The sequence below is a fragment of the Lissotriton vulgaris genome, chromosome 2_1, assembly GCF_964263255.1.
Source record: "Lissotriton vulgaris chromosome 2_1, aLisVul1.2, whole genome shotgun sequence".
NCBI lineage: Eukaryota > Metazoa > Chordata > Amphibia > Caudata > Salamandridae > Lissotriton > Lissotriton vulgaris.
The window spans coordinates 759,297,282-759,313,633 of record NC_141687.1 but is presented as its reverse complement, the minus strand read 5'-3'; the positions used below and the strand labels follow the sequence as shown (position 1 = coordinate 759,313,633).

General features: G+C 44.0%; 1 protein-coding gene across 1 annotated transcript in view; it reads right to left on the bottom strand.

The window, feature by feature from the left end:
- SPTY2D1 (SPT2 chromatin protein domain containing 1) overlaps positions 1 to 16,352 on the bottom strand; it is a 204,965-nt gene that overhangs the window by 40,795 nt on the left and 147,818 nt on the right. The window lies entirely within an intron of this gene.

The window sequence follows — 16,352 nt, the reverse complement described above, 5'->3', positions numbered from 1 at the left end:
AAAATACAAGTAGTAGGAAGGAAGTATTTGTATGCCAATAAAGTGGCAACAGTGACAAAGGAAGCAAGCACACTCTTACAAAACTAATACTGCTGCACCTTTTCAAACAGCAGTTTCAGACTTCACCTTTAAGGACAGTAGTGCTGATAAGCAGCTTGAAAAAAAGCAGGATGAAAGTGTTTGACCAACATTAATTCTATGTACTACTACTTTGGACCCATCACTTTGATTTACCACTATTTCAAACTCGTACTACTGACCTCATCACTATGACAACCATCACTTGGTCCTGAAATAACCCTGATCCAAAATCTAGCAGCAGAAAAACTAGAAAAAGAGTAAATCCAAGCAAACATTAGATATTTAACATTAACTAAAATCATGTAGGTTTGACACACAACCATACTGAATGCCATCCTGCGTTTTCATTGATAACCTGATATTACTCCACCTAACCTGAGCCCCCACATCGCGAGGGACCGCAGGATCAACCCCCTCCACGGACTGCATCCGCAAATGCGATGCAGTGCGCCCAACGAAATTAATTTTATTTATTTATATATGTTTATTTACCTGTAAAGCTCCGTAATCCATAGATTACTACCCCCCACCCTGCCCTCTCCCTCCCCACGTCACTGCCCGGCAGGTACTCCCACTACCGACCACGGCGGACAATCACCACAATGCCTGACAAAGTGTTTTGCCTCTGCATACATGCCAGGCCACCAAAAGTGGGTACTCGCAAGATTTGTTTAAGGTAGTCATACCCATATCGCCTTGGTGACTAGCACTAAGAATACAAACTCATATTTCTTCAGAGGTAACATGTTTTTGCTTAAGACTAACCCATTAATCACACTCAAGTCATCTGAAACTTGACTAATGGAATGTGGAGCACCTTTCGAGGAATTAGTTCCGGCCAACCGGGTGTAAAGTCCATATTTATTTATTATGCAACTTATAACGCGCAGACTAAACCCGAAGGTATCAAGGCGCCTATCAAAACCAATCAACAAAATTTGCAGAGCACCACTACGGGTATGCACGTGTAAAAAGGTGAGTCTTTAGCGCGGATCTAAAAGTTTGGAGAGAGGGGCGGGATCTTACTTCCAAAGGGAGGGCATTCCACCATTTAGGTGCCAGGAAGGAAAAGGCCTTACCTCCCCATCTTGCTTTTCTGACACGAGGTACAGAAAGAAGAAGTTTGTGACTGGAGCGAAGATTCCTACTGGGGTTATGCTGAGAAAGAATGGATCCCATGCCTGTAGGGCTGGATTTAGCTAAGGCTTTATACACCAGGCACATGGATTTGAAAAGGATCCGGTACTCAACGGGGAGCCAGTGAAGTTGTTTTCGGGCTTCGGTGGCAGAGGCACGTTTCGGTAGGTCAAGAGCAAATCTCGCTGCCGCGTTCTGGACCACCTGCAAGCGCTGTAGATGACTCTTGTTCAGTCCTGCATACAGCGCGTTGCAATAATCCAGTCGCGAGCCCAAGAGAGCGACAGCAAGTTGCTTTCTTGCCTGGGGTGACAAAAAGTGCCTGATTTTCCTTAGAATGTGGATAATCCCCCAGCAGGTCGAAACAGTCCTGTTGACCTGTTGGCACATACTAAGGGTGGGGTCGATCATAACTCCCAAGTTTTTTGCTGACGAGGTGGGCTCGGGACATAAGCCTAGCGAGTTCGGCCACCACTCCGCCGACCAGATCGTTTCCTTTCCTCCAAAGACCATCACCTCCGTCTTCTCCCCATTCAGTTTTAGTGAGTTGTGGATCATCCACTGGCCAACTGCCTCCATGCAAGATCTAAAATTGGCGGCAGTTGACGTAGCTGGCTGGGAGAGAGAGACTAGGATCTGAGTGTCGTCCGCGTAGGAAACTACCTCCATCCCAAAAGATCTAATGAGTCTGGCAAGGGGGGTCACATAGATATTAAAAAGGGTAGGACTAAGCGCTGACCCTTGAGGGACCCCACATTGCACAGACAGGGATGGAGATAGAAACGATCCCAGCATTATCCTTTGTTCTCTATGGTCGAGAAAAGAGGAAAGGAGTCCCAGAGCAGGCCCGCGGACCCCGATCTCCCTCAGGCGAGATGTTAACACCACGGGAGACAGGGTATCGAAGGCCGCTGTGAGATCTAGAAGGATCAGGAGGGAGGTCTGGCCCTCGTCAACTCTAGTGCGGATAGTATCCAGCACTATGGTGAGGGCGGACTCGGTGCTATGTTCCCTCCTGAAACCATGCTGGGAGAGATCCAAACAGCCCGAGCTCTCCACAAATGCAGCCAGATGTTTATTCAGATGGGCTTCGAGCATCTTTGCGGGAGCCGGGAGCAGTGAGATGGGGCGAAAGTTTTTTAACACCCCGGGGTCCAGAGAAGGCTTTTTAAGCAAAGGTTTTACTACAGCATTCTTCCACTGCTGGGGAAAAATGCCTTCCTTCATCGCCCTGTTCATGATGTCAACCAGAGGAGGAAGGAGAGATTCTCTGCACTGCTTGAGGATCTTTAGCGGGCAGACATCCAACGGAGAGCCAGATTTGGTTTTGTCAAGCAGGATATCAAGATCCTGACAGTTCCACAATGGATCTGCCCGACCGTACATGGGATCGAGGACGGGCCCACTTGTGGAGTCCATAAAGTTCTTGATTGTGTGCTTTCCGCACTACACTTCCCAGAAGTCTCATTGGAGCCTCCCATCGGCGGGTGAGTAATATGATTGGAGAAGTGTAGCGGGTGCGCACACCGCTTTCGTTAAAGCCCCTGAAGAGAAGCAGATGGAGCTACGAAACGCGACGGGCAGATCCATTACGGAGCGGCATCTACAAGCGGATCCCCGTCCTCACCTACACATAAATAAAGCTGCTGCTCGCGTGCTACTAAAGAGGTGGACAACCTGGGAGCGAGAATCTATATGCGGCCGTCCAGCCGCAGAGTATGCACCACCCCGCAAATGTTGGGGGTCACAGCAGTGAAGTAGCAGCCGTACATGGGATCGAGGACGGGCCCACTTGTGGAGTCCATACAGGACATGATTGTGTGCTTTCCGCACTACACTTCCCAGAAGTCTCATTGGAGCCTCCCATCGGCGGGTGAGTAATATGATTGGAGAAGTGTAGCGGGTGCGCACCCCGCTTTCGTTAAAGCCCCTGAAGAGAAGCAGATGGAGCTTCGAAACGCGTCGGGCAGATCCATTACGGAGCGGCATCTACAAGCGGATCCCCGTCCTCACCTACACATAAATAAAGCTGCTGCTCGCGTGCTACTCAAGAGGTGGGCAACCTGGGAGCGAGAATATATATATATATATATATATATATATATATATATATATATACACACTGAAAAAAACAGAGGAGTCTTGAGCTCAAATGTCCACGGACTCGATAATTCTCGCTTCGGTGCCTGACCTAATCATGGGTTCACACTCTGCAACTCTGGGCATTAAGCTTGCTTAATCTCCACAACAGCCCCCCACGGCGGGATGCCTGGCTTTCACCTTGGGGATGCCCTGTAGGGGCTATCTCACAGGGAAAAGCCAGGACGGGTTCCCAAGGCAAGCGCTTAGAGACCCCTGGGTGATAAGCGCTATATTAATCCAACATACAATACAATACAATACATTCAACCAAAGTTTGGGCAATACAAGATAACTTGTATTTTTTGTGGTAAGACCATCACCTATGGTGAGCAAAGCATAACGCTCATCAACCGTGCTGGTGACAACCACAAATGCCCCAAAAATCCATAATTTTTTCCTGATTTTTTTTGCTCCAGTTGAGCTGTTTTCAATTCCCTGTTTTTTTGTTTCTCCCCATAAAAATAACAAAAAAAAATATAAAATAGTTCTTAAAATCCCAAAAAAGTACAAAATGTTCAAAAAAACATTAAAAAAATATAAAACAACAAAAAGAAGAAAAAAACAGTTCTTTTTAGAACTACCTCCAAATTATAAAAAAAGGCTACATTTTTGGAAAACTCTATCATTCTTTTTTCCCCATGGTACGCTCCCCTGTCCGCTCCCCGGTGCACGTACCGGGCGCTCCCCCGCGCAAATCGAAAAAAAAAATAAAACATCTTTTTGCCCCGCTGGGCCCTTTTATGGCCCCCACATCAAACCTAGGAGGTCAAGGGGGGTCTATCTTGCCCCCTTTTGGTCATTTCCCTCTTTGTTTTTGCCACCTCTGTCTCGATCCTACCGAGACACAAGATGGCGTCCGCTCCGGACTATTTGGAATGTTTACAGACACCCGAGAGCCAATCAGCTATCCGCGCGCGAACTCGCGTAGCACGCTTGTTAGCGCCCCGGTGCGCGTACCGGGGCGCGCTTATAGATATATATATTTTTTTGAACCTAAATTACTCAAAATTTACTGGAGCACATATCTTGAGACATAGCAAAGGCACATCGGGCTACCAGTCCCTACAATTTTGCCAAGTTTGGTGGAAATCCATTCAGCCGTTCGGGCTAATAGTGAGGTTGACCGCCCTATGGAAATTAACATGGGGGAAAACACGTTTTGGGACCCCCCTTTTATCTCGGCCCCCGCTTGACGAATCCCCACCAAACTTTCAGGGAAGGACCGGAGCGCCAATTTGAGGAAATTTCCAGGCAGATTCCTCAACCGGCGCCAAAGTTATTCCCAATAGAATGTTGCGATATCCCTATTGAAAATAATCCTAACTATAACTACCTACTGGCGACCGTCAGTAGGATATATATATATATATATATATATATATATATATATATATATATATTACCTACTGGCGGTCGCCAGTAGGTAGTTATAGTTAGGACCTAGTTTCCATAGGAAATCCTCAACATTCTATTTGGAATAACTTTGGCCCTGGTGGATGAGTCTTTGCGAATTTCTCAAAGAAGATGGCTCGGTCCGCTGCGGTCCTTCCCTGAAAGTTTGGGGGGGATTGGTCAAGTGGGGGCTGAGATATAAGGGGGGTCCCAAAACGTGTTTTCTCCATGTTATTTTCCATAGGACCTTTAGACTCGGCTACAGGTCGAACGGCTGAATGGATTTATAAGAAATTTGCCAAAACTGTAGAGTCTTGTTCGCAGATTACGCTTTTTTTGGAATGGTGTAAATCCGTTCAGTAGTTGTTGAGAAAATTAAAGTTAAAGTCAATTATATATCTATAGGCGCGCACACGTGCGCGCACCCAAGCGGCTGCGCGTGAGCGGAATTTTTTTTGGCTGCGTGACGTCTGTTAACGTTCGATTCGAAGGAAATCAGGAAGTTTTGTCCGCCATTTTGTCATTGCGAGTAAATATATTGTTCATTTCAAAGCGTTGAAACATGGAAAGGGGAGAAGTTAGAGATTGTTTTGCTGCGTAGCTTTTCTCGGGGTGTGCAGTAATGCCCTTAAACGCGAAAAGATATAATTTTCCCTCGAAAAAAAATACGGGGTGCGCGCACCCGGTCGCGCACACCTATTCACAAGAGTGTGAAAATGGAGATAAATCAGAAGTTTAAGTGCTTAGATATAAGGTGGCTCTGAAAAGAGCCCTTGTGTTAATTGAGTGTTTTCTGCATTTATAAGTAAGTACCGATGCAGAGCCTGATGTTGCAGAGGAAGATTCTGTTTCCCTCATTCGTGAAATGAACACCGTCTCTCCTATAGACGTCTTGCATGTGGTATCGCAAGTTGTTGTGGTAAATAGAACCCATGCTATAATCTCTGAGGAACGCAGAAACAGATTTATTTACATGTCTCCTTGCTTTCTCAAATTGTGCACAATGTTGATTGGACCAATTCCATTTCTGTCTTTGGCATATATTGGAATATACCAAGGCAGATCGAGGAAAAAGTGTCATCAATTGTCGAAAGGTGTCTTTTAGAAGCATTTCCAGACCTACCCCAGTGATTGTGCCTAGATCGTTCCCACCACAGTGCACAATTATAAGGTCTGGTTCTGGGAGATGCATAAAAGTTTTCACCAATGGAATCAATTGGTGACATTTCAATCCTCTTTTGGAAATCCATGTTATGTGTACATTTGGTAAGCTGAGGTTGCAAATTAGTCTGCTTACTGCATATTTTTCACTCCAGTGAATATAACTGTGTCCTATTAGCCAGACCTTCATTTTCAAGGGATTTGTAGTCGTCCTCCGATCGGTTCTGGAAGTGGAATGGTAGTTAGAAGTTGAAATTCTAAATAAAGAAAAAGGAAGAGGCTGGGTGTGGTTTAAAAAATAAAAATGATTGGTTGATTGTAACAAGTGGAGATTGAACAGTACGTTCCATGTTAATGTTTATGTTAAACGAAAAGTACTATTGGGTGTGAAAAAACAAGATATGTAACAGAGCTGTGTATTGGCAGGAGTTTCTGGAGGGAAAATAGTGTTCTTAGTTTGTTGTAGAACGTTAAGACATGAACTTTTGACCTGTGCCTTCAGCAAGGTGCAGAATGAGGTGTAACCATGGAAACAGCCGGAGATGGCAGTTGGTGATGGGTTCACTCTTTGGTGCCTCTGCATCTGACTCTGTTCTGTGGTGGCAGGCGGAGAACTGTTTGTTATTGTGGAGATGAAAGGGTGATAAGGAGAGAAATACGACATAGCGTCTGGCCTGTAGAAGCGTGGGAGCAGTGATTAACTCTGAGTGAAGCGGATCTGTGTCGGTGCTTAGTAACAGTAAAAAAAAAATGTTAACAGTGGTATAACTGTCTTTACGGTGCGCGACCTACTAAGAAAGAGTTCACAGGCCGTAATTGGCTTGGAGGTTCTAGTGTCAGTAAGTGAGTTCGAGAAAAGAAAACATTCAGGACTTTATTTATGAAGGCCTTGCGCCACCGGTGCGTTACTTTTTCCCATTTTAAAAAATGAGGCCCCGGCGGCGGAAGGTCTTCATAAATAAGGTCTTCAGTGTCTACAGTTAAGGTTATGTGGAACCCATGAATAGTTTTTCAAAATGAAATCATTTCAGTTGAGATTATGGATTAAAAGAGAAACCATGAATATTTGAAATGTTTATTTAGAAATGTACTGTTTTAAAGGCAAATCATTATGTAATATGAGTACAGAAATTGCAAAAAACACAGTAATTGGTATTGTCAGTAGTACATGGAATACAAACGCTATAGTTGAAGAAAAATGAATATAGTTGGAAAAAAACATTGTACACTCTTATAAGGAAGTATATTATATTTTAATTAATGGAAGAAGGTCTCTGGCCTTTCAGTTTAGGAACGATATATAAAAATGCAAGTGGTTATACATCATTACTTTATGAATCAGCTGTCAAACAACACGAAATCATAATGTCCATTGTTAGTAAAGCAAATAGGTCTGTTCTTCAAAAGAAAATATGGAAAAGAACGTGAAGAATATAGAAAACCAAAAGGAAATGACGTCAATGGCTTGTATGAGAGTTATTGAAGCATTGTTTAGGCAAAATAGGTAGCTTCTGCTTGTAACAGGAAATCAGTTTTATCATTTGAAAGTATGTCAGCTATCCAATGGAAAAGAGTAAAGCAGTACTGATAATCTGTTATAATCGGAGCCTCATTTACCATCAGAGTGCAGGTCGGTGGGTTTTCGATGTAGCTCGCTGTTAGGAAAGAGTTAACCGTCCATTGTGTAGGCAAAGTATGCAGCAAGTGCCTCTAACATGAAATCATTGTTATCATCTGAAAACATGTCAGCCATCCAATTGAGAAGATCAAAGGAGCATTCATGATCTGTCATTATTGGAGCGTCTTTTACCATCATTGGGCAGCTCAGTGGGTTTTCGATGTAGCTCTCTGTTAGGAAATCTTGCGCCGCTGCGAATATATTCCAATGACCCAGAACTCCTTGTATCGCTGCAAAGGCCATAAACCCTCCGTTGTAACAAAGCTGTTCATGATCAAGTAACGGATTCATGAGGTGATTGTAATTCGGTTCAGGAGGTACCAAATTGCAGAGACATAAATCCAGGGCCCACGTGAAATCACAGCTCAGGCAATGAAATACAGGCTGCACACAGGTGAAATACGAATATCGAAATGATAATCGATATGAAGTATTCAAAGTTGAGAGTGGTAAGGTGCCGTAGTACAGAAGCATTCTCTGTCGAAATAGTTCTAAGTGGCCCGGCTCGTTTGCGAAGGCAGGAGGGACATCCATTTTGAATTTCCCAAGATGGTAAAGGAAACGGCGCAGCACTGCCGGTCGTGTAGCAACTCCACAGAATTAGGTCGCCGGCTATGCAGTGGAGAGGCGCAGAATGACTTGATACATTTTCTAGGAGTCTAGTCACTTATATTTTGCTTAGTGGTTATCAAAAAAGTAGCTTTTTTTGAACTGGAGGATGCGTTAAAAAATAAGGGAGTGATTGAGGGAGTTGTAAAGCAAGGTCAATTTTTTTTTTACATCAATGATGTTTTCTGTGAATGTTAGCTTAGTGAAAGATATGTGTGTGAGCAGATGCAACGTTCAGTTTTAAATGTGACAATGGCGGTCTTGTTCATGTCTTCCGATTCAAGGTCGGTATTCGCTGCCAAATATAAAGATCAAGAAACGCATGCGTGGGGTACATAGTCTGCATTCTTAAAGGAAAGCAAATGAAGGGTTATTTTTACCGCGTTAGCATTGTCGTTTAAAAAGTTATAGTGATTTCTATTATATGTTAAGAAAGTGTCACTGATGAAGACTGAAAATAAATCCTTATAAATGATAGGGACTGGTGTATTTTAGAAAAGGTGTGTAACATTACATGAATTGTGGAGAAAAAAAAATGTATTTGAAAGTGTATGGTTTGAAAATGAAAAGTAGAGGTTTATAGTTCACGTTTTGAAAGCAGTTGTAGAGGGTCAGATGAAAGTGTATGGTTTGAAAATGAAAAGTAGAGGTTTATAGTTCACGTTTTGAAAGCAGTTCTAGAGGGTCAGATGCATGATAGATTTATAAAAAATAGAACATGTTTTTAAATAGTATTATGGAAAAAATATGTGCCTTTATGTACTATTTACATTATCTGCCTGTTGCGTATTATTTGAGTTTTAGTAATCCTGTGTCTTATAAGTTTTCTAGGGGTGGTTTGAGGTTCATGGTGGGTTTGGGCAGGGAGGGTAGGTTGGGGGTTTGTAATAGGGGGTCCGGGTGGGGTGGAGTGCGGAGTTTAGTGAAAAGTGAGGGGGGCGGGGAGTTACGGTGTTTGGTAATGCGGCAGAGTCAGAGGACGCCACATTTGTGTTATGGGGTGCCACGGAAATATGTATTTATTCTCAGAGGTTTATTATATTAAGGATATATATCAACATGGTGGCTCTTGTCGTTCTGTGGTTCTGTGCATGTTTATAATGCTGGCCCTGTAGTTTTTGTTTATGGACCTTATTACGACACACAGGGGAGCTCCGTTGCACAGTTGGAGATCAGAGACTTAGGAAATAAAACTTTATAATTGTAAGGGCTCTAAGCGATAGAAATCGCCCGTTGTCGGTGTAAAAAATATCACCGCTATTGGTGGTATTTTCTACGGTGTTAGTGCTCGAAGGAGAATAGTAACATATATGTGAAAGCAAATTGTGTAAGAGGCTCAGCATTTCACATTATCGCGTGAAAACAAAAGTTGCTTTTACATAGCAATAAGTCTCTTATAATTAAGGGACGGAGTGTATATAGTGCTATTTAGTACTCTGCTATGTGATTGATGTCGAATATTTCATAAGAGGAGGCTTTAAAAGTTTTTCGATAAACTAGTTTTCTAGGGAAGTGGGTGGAGTGTTCCGTGTAAATTGCAGAATAGAAACTAGTAAGAACCAATTGGAAGTGTTGTTTTAAAGTCACATGACTGCACATGCGTGTCTCGACGCCTGTACGCGATAGGTGGGTGCGCGCACCCGGTCGCGCACTATAAGAAAGCGGAGAGAAAATAACAGCTAATATGCTCTTGAAGCTTGTTTTGGTACAAAGAGTTAGTTCTGAAAATAACTTTTTTTTTTTTTTTGGAAACAAGTTATGATGCTTTTGATTTCTTAAAGTTGCTACGACATTTTTCAGTATGTTCTACTATCCAAATAAAGTGAAGAAATGTAACTTTTCTTGGAGCATTTATGACTCTCAATTTTGTGTTTAATTAGAGTAAAGCTTTGCTCTCCGTATACAAGAAGTTCTCCACAGTTGTTGCATTTTATGTGCACCTTTGCCAGACATGGTTTCAAGTCCATTTCAGCACTCGATGGAGATACAGGTCGTCCACCGGAAGATGTGCTGTTTACTTCTGACGGTAATTGCGTGGCCTCCGTTTTTCTTGTCAAAGGTGGTCGCTCATCTCCTTCAGATTCGGAAGATGAATGCGGAACGGTAGCCATTGTACCGAAGTCTTCGGGAAGATGTTCGACGTTGGTTTCTCTTGAGAGTAGAAAAGAAAGTGATGGAAGTGGGTGGAGTGCTGCGTGTAAATTCCAGAATAGAAACTACCAAGAACCAATTAGAAGTTTAGTTTAGAAGTCACATGACTTCACATGCAAGTGTCAGGTCCTGTACGCACTAAAATAAAGCGGCGAAAAAACATCTTATAATATGCTCTTGGAGCATGTTTTGGTGGAAAGAGTTAGTTCTGAAAAGAACTTTTTTTTTTTTTTTTTGGAAACAAGTGTTTTGATGCTTTTGATTTCTTAAAGTTGCTACGACATTTTTCAGTATGTCATACTATCCAAATAAAGTGAAGAAATTTAACTTTTCTTGGAGCATTTATGACGCTCAATTGTGTGTTTAATTAGAGTAAAGCTTTGCTCTCCGTATACAAGAAGTTCTCCACAGTTCGTGCATTTCATGTGCACGTTCGCAAGATATGGTCTGAAGACCGAAAAAACATGTCATAAGATGCTCTTGGAGCATGTTTTGGTAGAAATAGTTCGTTCTGAAAAGAACTTTTTTTTTTTTTTTTTTTTTTGGGAAACAAGTCGTATGATGCTTTCGATTTCTTAAAGTTTGTACTACATTTTTCAGTATGTAATACTATGAAAATGAAGTGAAGAAATTTATTTTTTCTTGGGGCATTTAGGACTTTCAATTTTGAGTTTAATAAGAACAAGGCTCTGCTCTCCATACAAAAGAATTTCTCCACACTCGTTGCATTTCATATGCACCTTCGCAAGATATGGTCTCAAGTCCATCTCAGCACTCGATGGAGATACAGGTCGTACACCAGAAGATGTGCTGGCCACCTCTGATGGTAATAGCGTGGCCAGGGCTCTTGTCGATGCTTTTGCATAATGCTCAGGATGCCTTTGTTTAACATGCCGCTGCATGGTGTGTATAGAAAAGGAATATTTTTTATTTGGATTTCCCCTTGAGAGCTCCGAATTGCATATTGTGCAGGTTACTTTTGGCGCATTCACTTTCTTTTGATCTTCAGGATAAGTAAAAAATTGCCAAATGAAAGATTCCTTTTTTCTTCTTAACGGTGGTCGCTCATTTCCTTCAGATTCGGAAGATGAATGTAGAAGGGCAGCCATTTCAGCAAAGTCTTCCGGAAGATGCTCGACGTTGTTGTCTCTTGAGAGTAGAAAAGATTGTGAGGAAAGTGGGTGGAGTGCTTCGTGTAAATTCCAGAACAGAAACTACTAAGAACCAATTGGAAGTCTTCTTTTCAAGTCACATGACTTTACATGCGCTTCTCAGGACGTGTAGGCGGTGACACTATCTAGTTACGAACGTGATTACATACTTAGGAACTAGCATTCAAAAAAACTATGAAATTCACTGAAAAAACCATAGGTTTTACACACGTTATAGTTAGGAAGTAGCATTTGAAAAACCTATGAAATTCACTGAAAAAACCATAGGTTTGACACCAGTTATAGTTAGCTGGAAATTTTAGTGACATAAAACCAATGAAATTCCACGTTATAGTTAGTTGGACTCACTATAACTTGCGCGTGTAATGCACTGCTGATGACATTACATATTACATCACTCATGACATGGTCAGTTTTAAGTCAGTCATGCATAGAGGCAGAGTGGGGGGTTTGCAAAAGGGCTTTGAGTTACTTGAATGTTTTTATTATGTGATGCAGTGGTGACATTTTGTTGAAAAATGCATCAAACTGTGCCTCTTCCACCTAGACTTCACTTAATGGTAGCCACAGGGTCACACTACACCCTAATTCATCCCATAAAAGGGTGAAGGGGAGCCCCCACATTGGTCTAGACGCTGCTTTTACAGCTCCTCTAAAACTACAAGACCATTTGGGCAGTTGGGTGACACAGCTCCACAAGGTTCACTATTTTAAACATACCAGATGGCTGGAACACTAAAGACTCCAAGTTTTAAGATCCTCTCCTGGAACGTAAGCCATACTATGAGATAAAATTAAGAGGGGGTGATCCTGCAGGATCTGAAATGACACTCTCCCGATTTAGTGCTTCCAGTGGACAACCTACTATGCAATGGATAGATGGGGGGATAAAATGGTGCCCCACTTGGGATACAAAGAGGGTTCTAGAGGGGTGGGTATCCTTCTCAAATAATGTCATTTTATAATACAACACAACTCAGACCACACCCATGGGAGATATGAACCAGTCACAGGACACTGGGAAGGTCAGCTATTTAACAAAATCCAGCTCTATATATCCCACGATTGCATACTTCAGCGTTTTCGGATCTGGGGTCGCTCCTCCTTTGACTCTGAGTAAAAACTGTTACAGTGAGGCGAGAGTAGCGATTGCTGGCCCCTGCATCTATGGGAATCCTCCTGCAGGTCCCTGGCTGATCACTTGTGTGTGATTGTCCTGAAAGATATGTGGCGAGCCCTCAATTCCACAGCCCGTCAATACACCTTTCACTCGGGAGCCTACGAAAGTCTGTCCTGAATAGACTACATATTTGCTTTATCCCATCAGTTCCCTCCCTCATTGTGCAACATATGTACAGCTGCGACAAAGCAAACAGGACAAATGCAGTGCTAATTCCCTGAAATCTCAAAGTACCCTGAATCTGCACAGGCGTTCAGGAGGCCCTTGATCTCCACTTTGCAGAGAATGAGGGGATGGTGGAATGGGCGCAGGTTATATAGGAGGCATACAAAACGTATGTGGTCTCCCTGACTGTGGGGTGCAAGAAGGAAAAAGGTCCAAGCTAAAAACGCTAGAACAGGACATTCAGGAACTAGAAGCCCAATTGGTGACAGAAAACCATAACACGGCACGACACAGCCTAGAATTCAAGCAAAACGAATATAGATATGTTGCAATCAAAGCTGCTAGGGCCAGACACTGTGCAACAACTCGGCACTGCCTCAATGAGTTGGGTGATAGAGAGGGAAAGCCATTGGCCTGGTTGGATAGAAGAGAAGCAGCGTCGCAACTGGTGTTCGAGGTGGTGAATGAGGAAGGTGTCCATGTTAGGAATAGACAGGGCATATCCATGGCCTTCTGAGCCCACTACACTTTTATATGCCCCGGCCTCAACAACTACGATCGAAGAGGCAAAAAAGTTATCTGACCACCGTATGCACATCTGCCGCCGACTGAAAAAGATCTCCTGGCGCAGGAACTCATGAGAGAGGTTTTTCAAGCTATTTGGGCCCTGAATTCTGGAAAAGCTGGGGGCCCTGCAGGCCTGCCCATTGAACTCAGCCAGCTCACACCTTCTAAAATTGGCCATTCCTTTCGCAAATGTTTCAAGAATGTTGAGACGCCGGAAAACTGCCTGCTGAACTGAGATGAGCTAATATAGTGAGAATCCACAAAGTCAGTAAACCACCCGACGAACGTGCTTCATACAGGTCTATTTCGTTACTAAAAGCAGAAGTAAAAATTTTTGCAAAACTGTTGGCAACACGATTGACTCAAATCATTCGGACACTGGTCCACCCGAACCAGTCTGGCTTCATGCCGGGGAGAACACTCCACTTAAATTGAGGCACCTGCACTGGGTTTTGGGCCGATATCCGGGAGAATGCCTTAGTGGTGTCACTGAATGCGTGAATGGACTTGATACAGTGGAATGGCCCTTCATGTACGCAGTTCTAGAAAAACAGGTATTCGGGTCACGATTTATTGCCTGGGTTCGGATTTTATATTCTGATTCACAGGACCAAGTGACGGTTAATGGGGGCACATCAACGACTTTCCTGCCATGTCGCGGCACGAGACAAGGCTGCCTGCTTTCCCCCTTAATCTTTGCTCTAGTATTGGAGCCGCTGGTGGCCTGGTCAAAAGGTGATCCTTTAATCAGGGGTTTGAGACGGTCTCTAGAGTGGGAGAACAGAATGCCCCTATATGCAGATGACATTCTGCTATATGTAGCTGAAAATACTACTCTGGACAGAGTATTACACATATTCATATGGAACAAATCTCTGATTTATGTCCTGCAAGAGGCTGTGCGGCAACTCCCCAGAGTGCACAGTACGGGTGGTTAAGGAGGGATTCCGCTTTTTGAGGATCCTACTCACCAGAAGTCTTTTACGAGTGCAATCGGGACACTGCTGGACACATATGGTTAGAGATACTGCCCCTACCTGAACTTGGCGGTGTCCTTTTTGCCTGGATGCTGTGGGGCTCTTACTTATTCCCTGCTTGCTGGAGGAGGCCCGAGGGGTTAGTGGTGTGCAGTGACTCGCGAGGCCCGAGCTCCAACTCCCAGGGGGCCTCGCGGCGCGTACCACTGACGACAGCAAAGGGCGACTGAGGCCCTCAAATTACGAGCGCACACTCCCGCAGCTCGGGACGCGGACGGGCACTGCCCGGGCGAAGGGCGGGCCCGTCCGCGCCCGTCAGCTGCAGACAGAGGCTGGGCTGGGCCTTCTCCCCGAACACTTGCAAGAGGAGTCAAAAAATTAACTTGGGTCAGTGATTATGGATCTTTCCTCTTGAACTTGAACCAGAATTTGAAAAGTACCAATTGGGGACAGTCTTTTTGATGGTATTCATGTACTGTTCTAGATAATTGTTAACGTAAGCTGGTCCTTCTCAAGGGGGGTTTATCTTGTATAGTATCAGCGCTTGACAAGTCAAACGTGAAAAGATGGGGAAGCGTAAAACACAGGTGAATCGGGAGGAAGTACTGGGGACTACCAAAACATCTGTGACCACGTTGGATGCTTCCTGTCTAGGGCGGCTACAGCTATAGACCGGGAGATTGAGTTGGTTAACAGGCGGTTATCAAGATCACCATCCCCTTGTATAGGGCTGCTCGGGTGCGGTGCTCTGCTGGCAGCACCAAAAGGAAGGGTAAAGAAATGGGTAGCCAAGCTAAAAAGCCAAGAACCAATGTCCCATGTTCCTCAGGAGGGGTAGGACAGATAGTGCCTGATTCCTCACTAGTAGAAGCCTTTAAATGTACACTTAACGGCATCTTAGAGGAGAAATTAGGTCCAATCCTTACGAAGTTACATAACATTGAACAGATCATAGCTGCCCAGCACAAATACATACAATCTTCGTTTCAATCTGGAGGCATTGCTGCAGTAGTACCGACTGCTGCAATCGACATTGGCACCCTGAGGGAGCCTGTTATGAGGCGGGAAGTGCATTTAAGTAGACAAATGCAAGGGAGTTTCAGGGGTCCCAGATCACAGCAGAAGTAATAGAGCAGTGGAGCCAAGGGTGAAAACCCCGGGGACGGGCGGCAATTAGATTTAACAGAAAGTACTGTAACAGTGGCCAAAGATGCGGAAAAGATAGGAAGCTTGCACCAGTTACAAGTCAACGCTGTCCCGCATAAATTAGCAATTATTGACCGCCCCCCTCAATCAACCCCGCTGGTGGTAATTCTGGGAAACGCCCCGCCCCTTATGATTGGCGCAATAGAGGAACATGACCAAAGTAGTGCATTGGTTGAATCGGAATACATCTGTATGCCCGACATCGCACATAACATTATGGTTCGACGAGTTGCCTGGGTAGGAGGCTCTAGGAAACCGGGCAGAGGGGACTGCATTGTGGTGAATTTTAGCAACCATGCTTATGCTGAGAGAATTCTTAGGGAGGCGGCTGCTGGACCATTATATAGTGTTCAAGGTATACAGGTATTACCCCTAGGTTACTTATATAGGGCAGAGAAGAGTAGGGAATATCACCAGCACACTAAAAATCCACCTTGGTCCTCTAACGTAGCGGTACACAGTAGAACTAGCAAACACAGCCATTGGATAGGCAGGGCTAACTCCTGGGGAGCTTCCACACAGGGACAGAATAGATTTGATGCAGATAGGGCTAACCCCTGGGGAGCCTTTACCCAGGGACAGAATAGATTTGAAGCCCTATCAGGGTTAAACGATTGTGACTGACTAAGTAAAAGAGTCCGGGCCAATCAGCCCAGTTAGCTCAGCCATTTGTAAACACTGTAACAGCTTTGCTGGGTACTGAGCTTCGACCCACAGATTTAACTGAATCAACT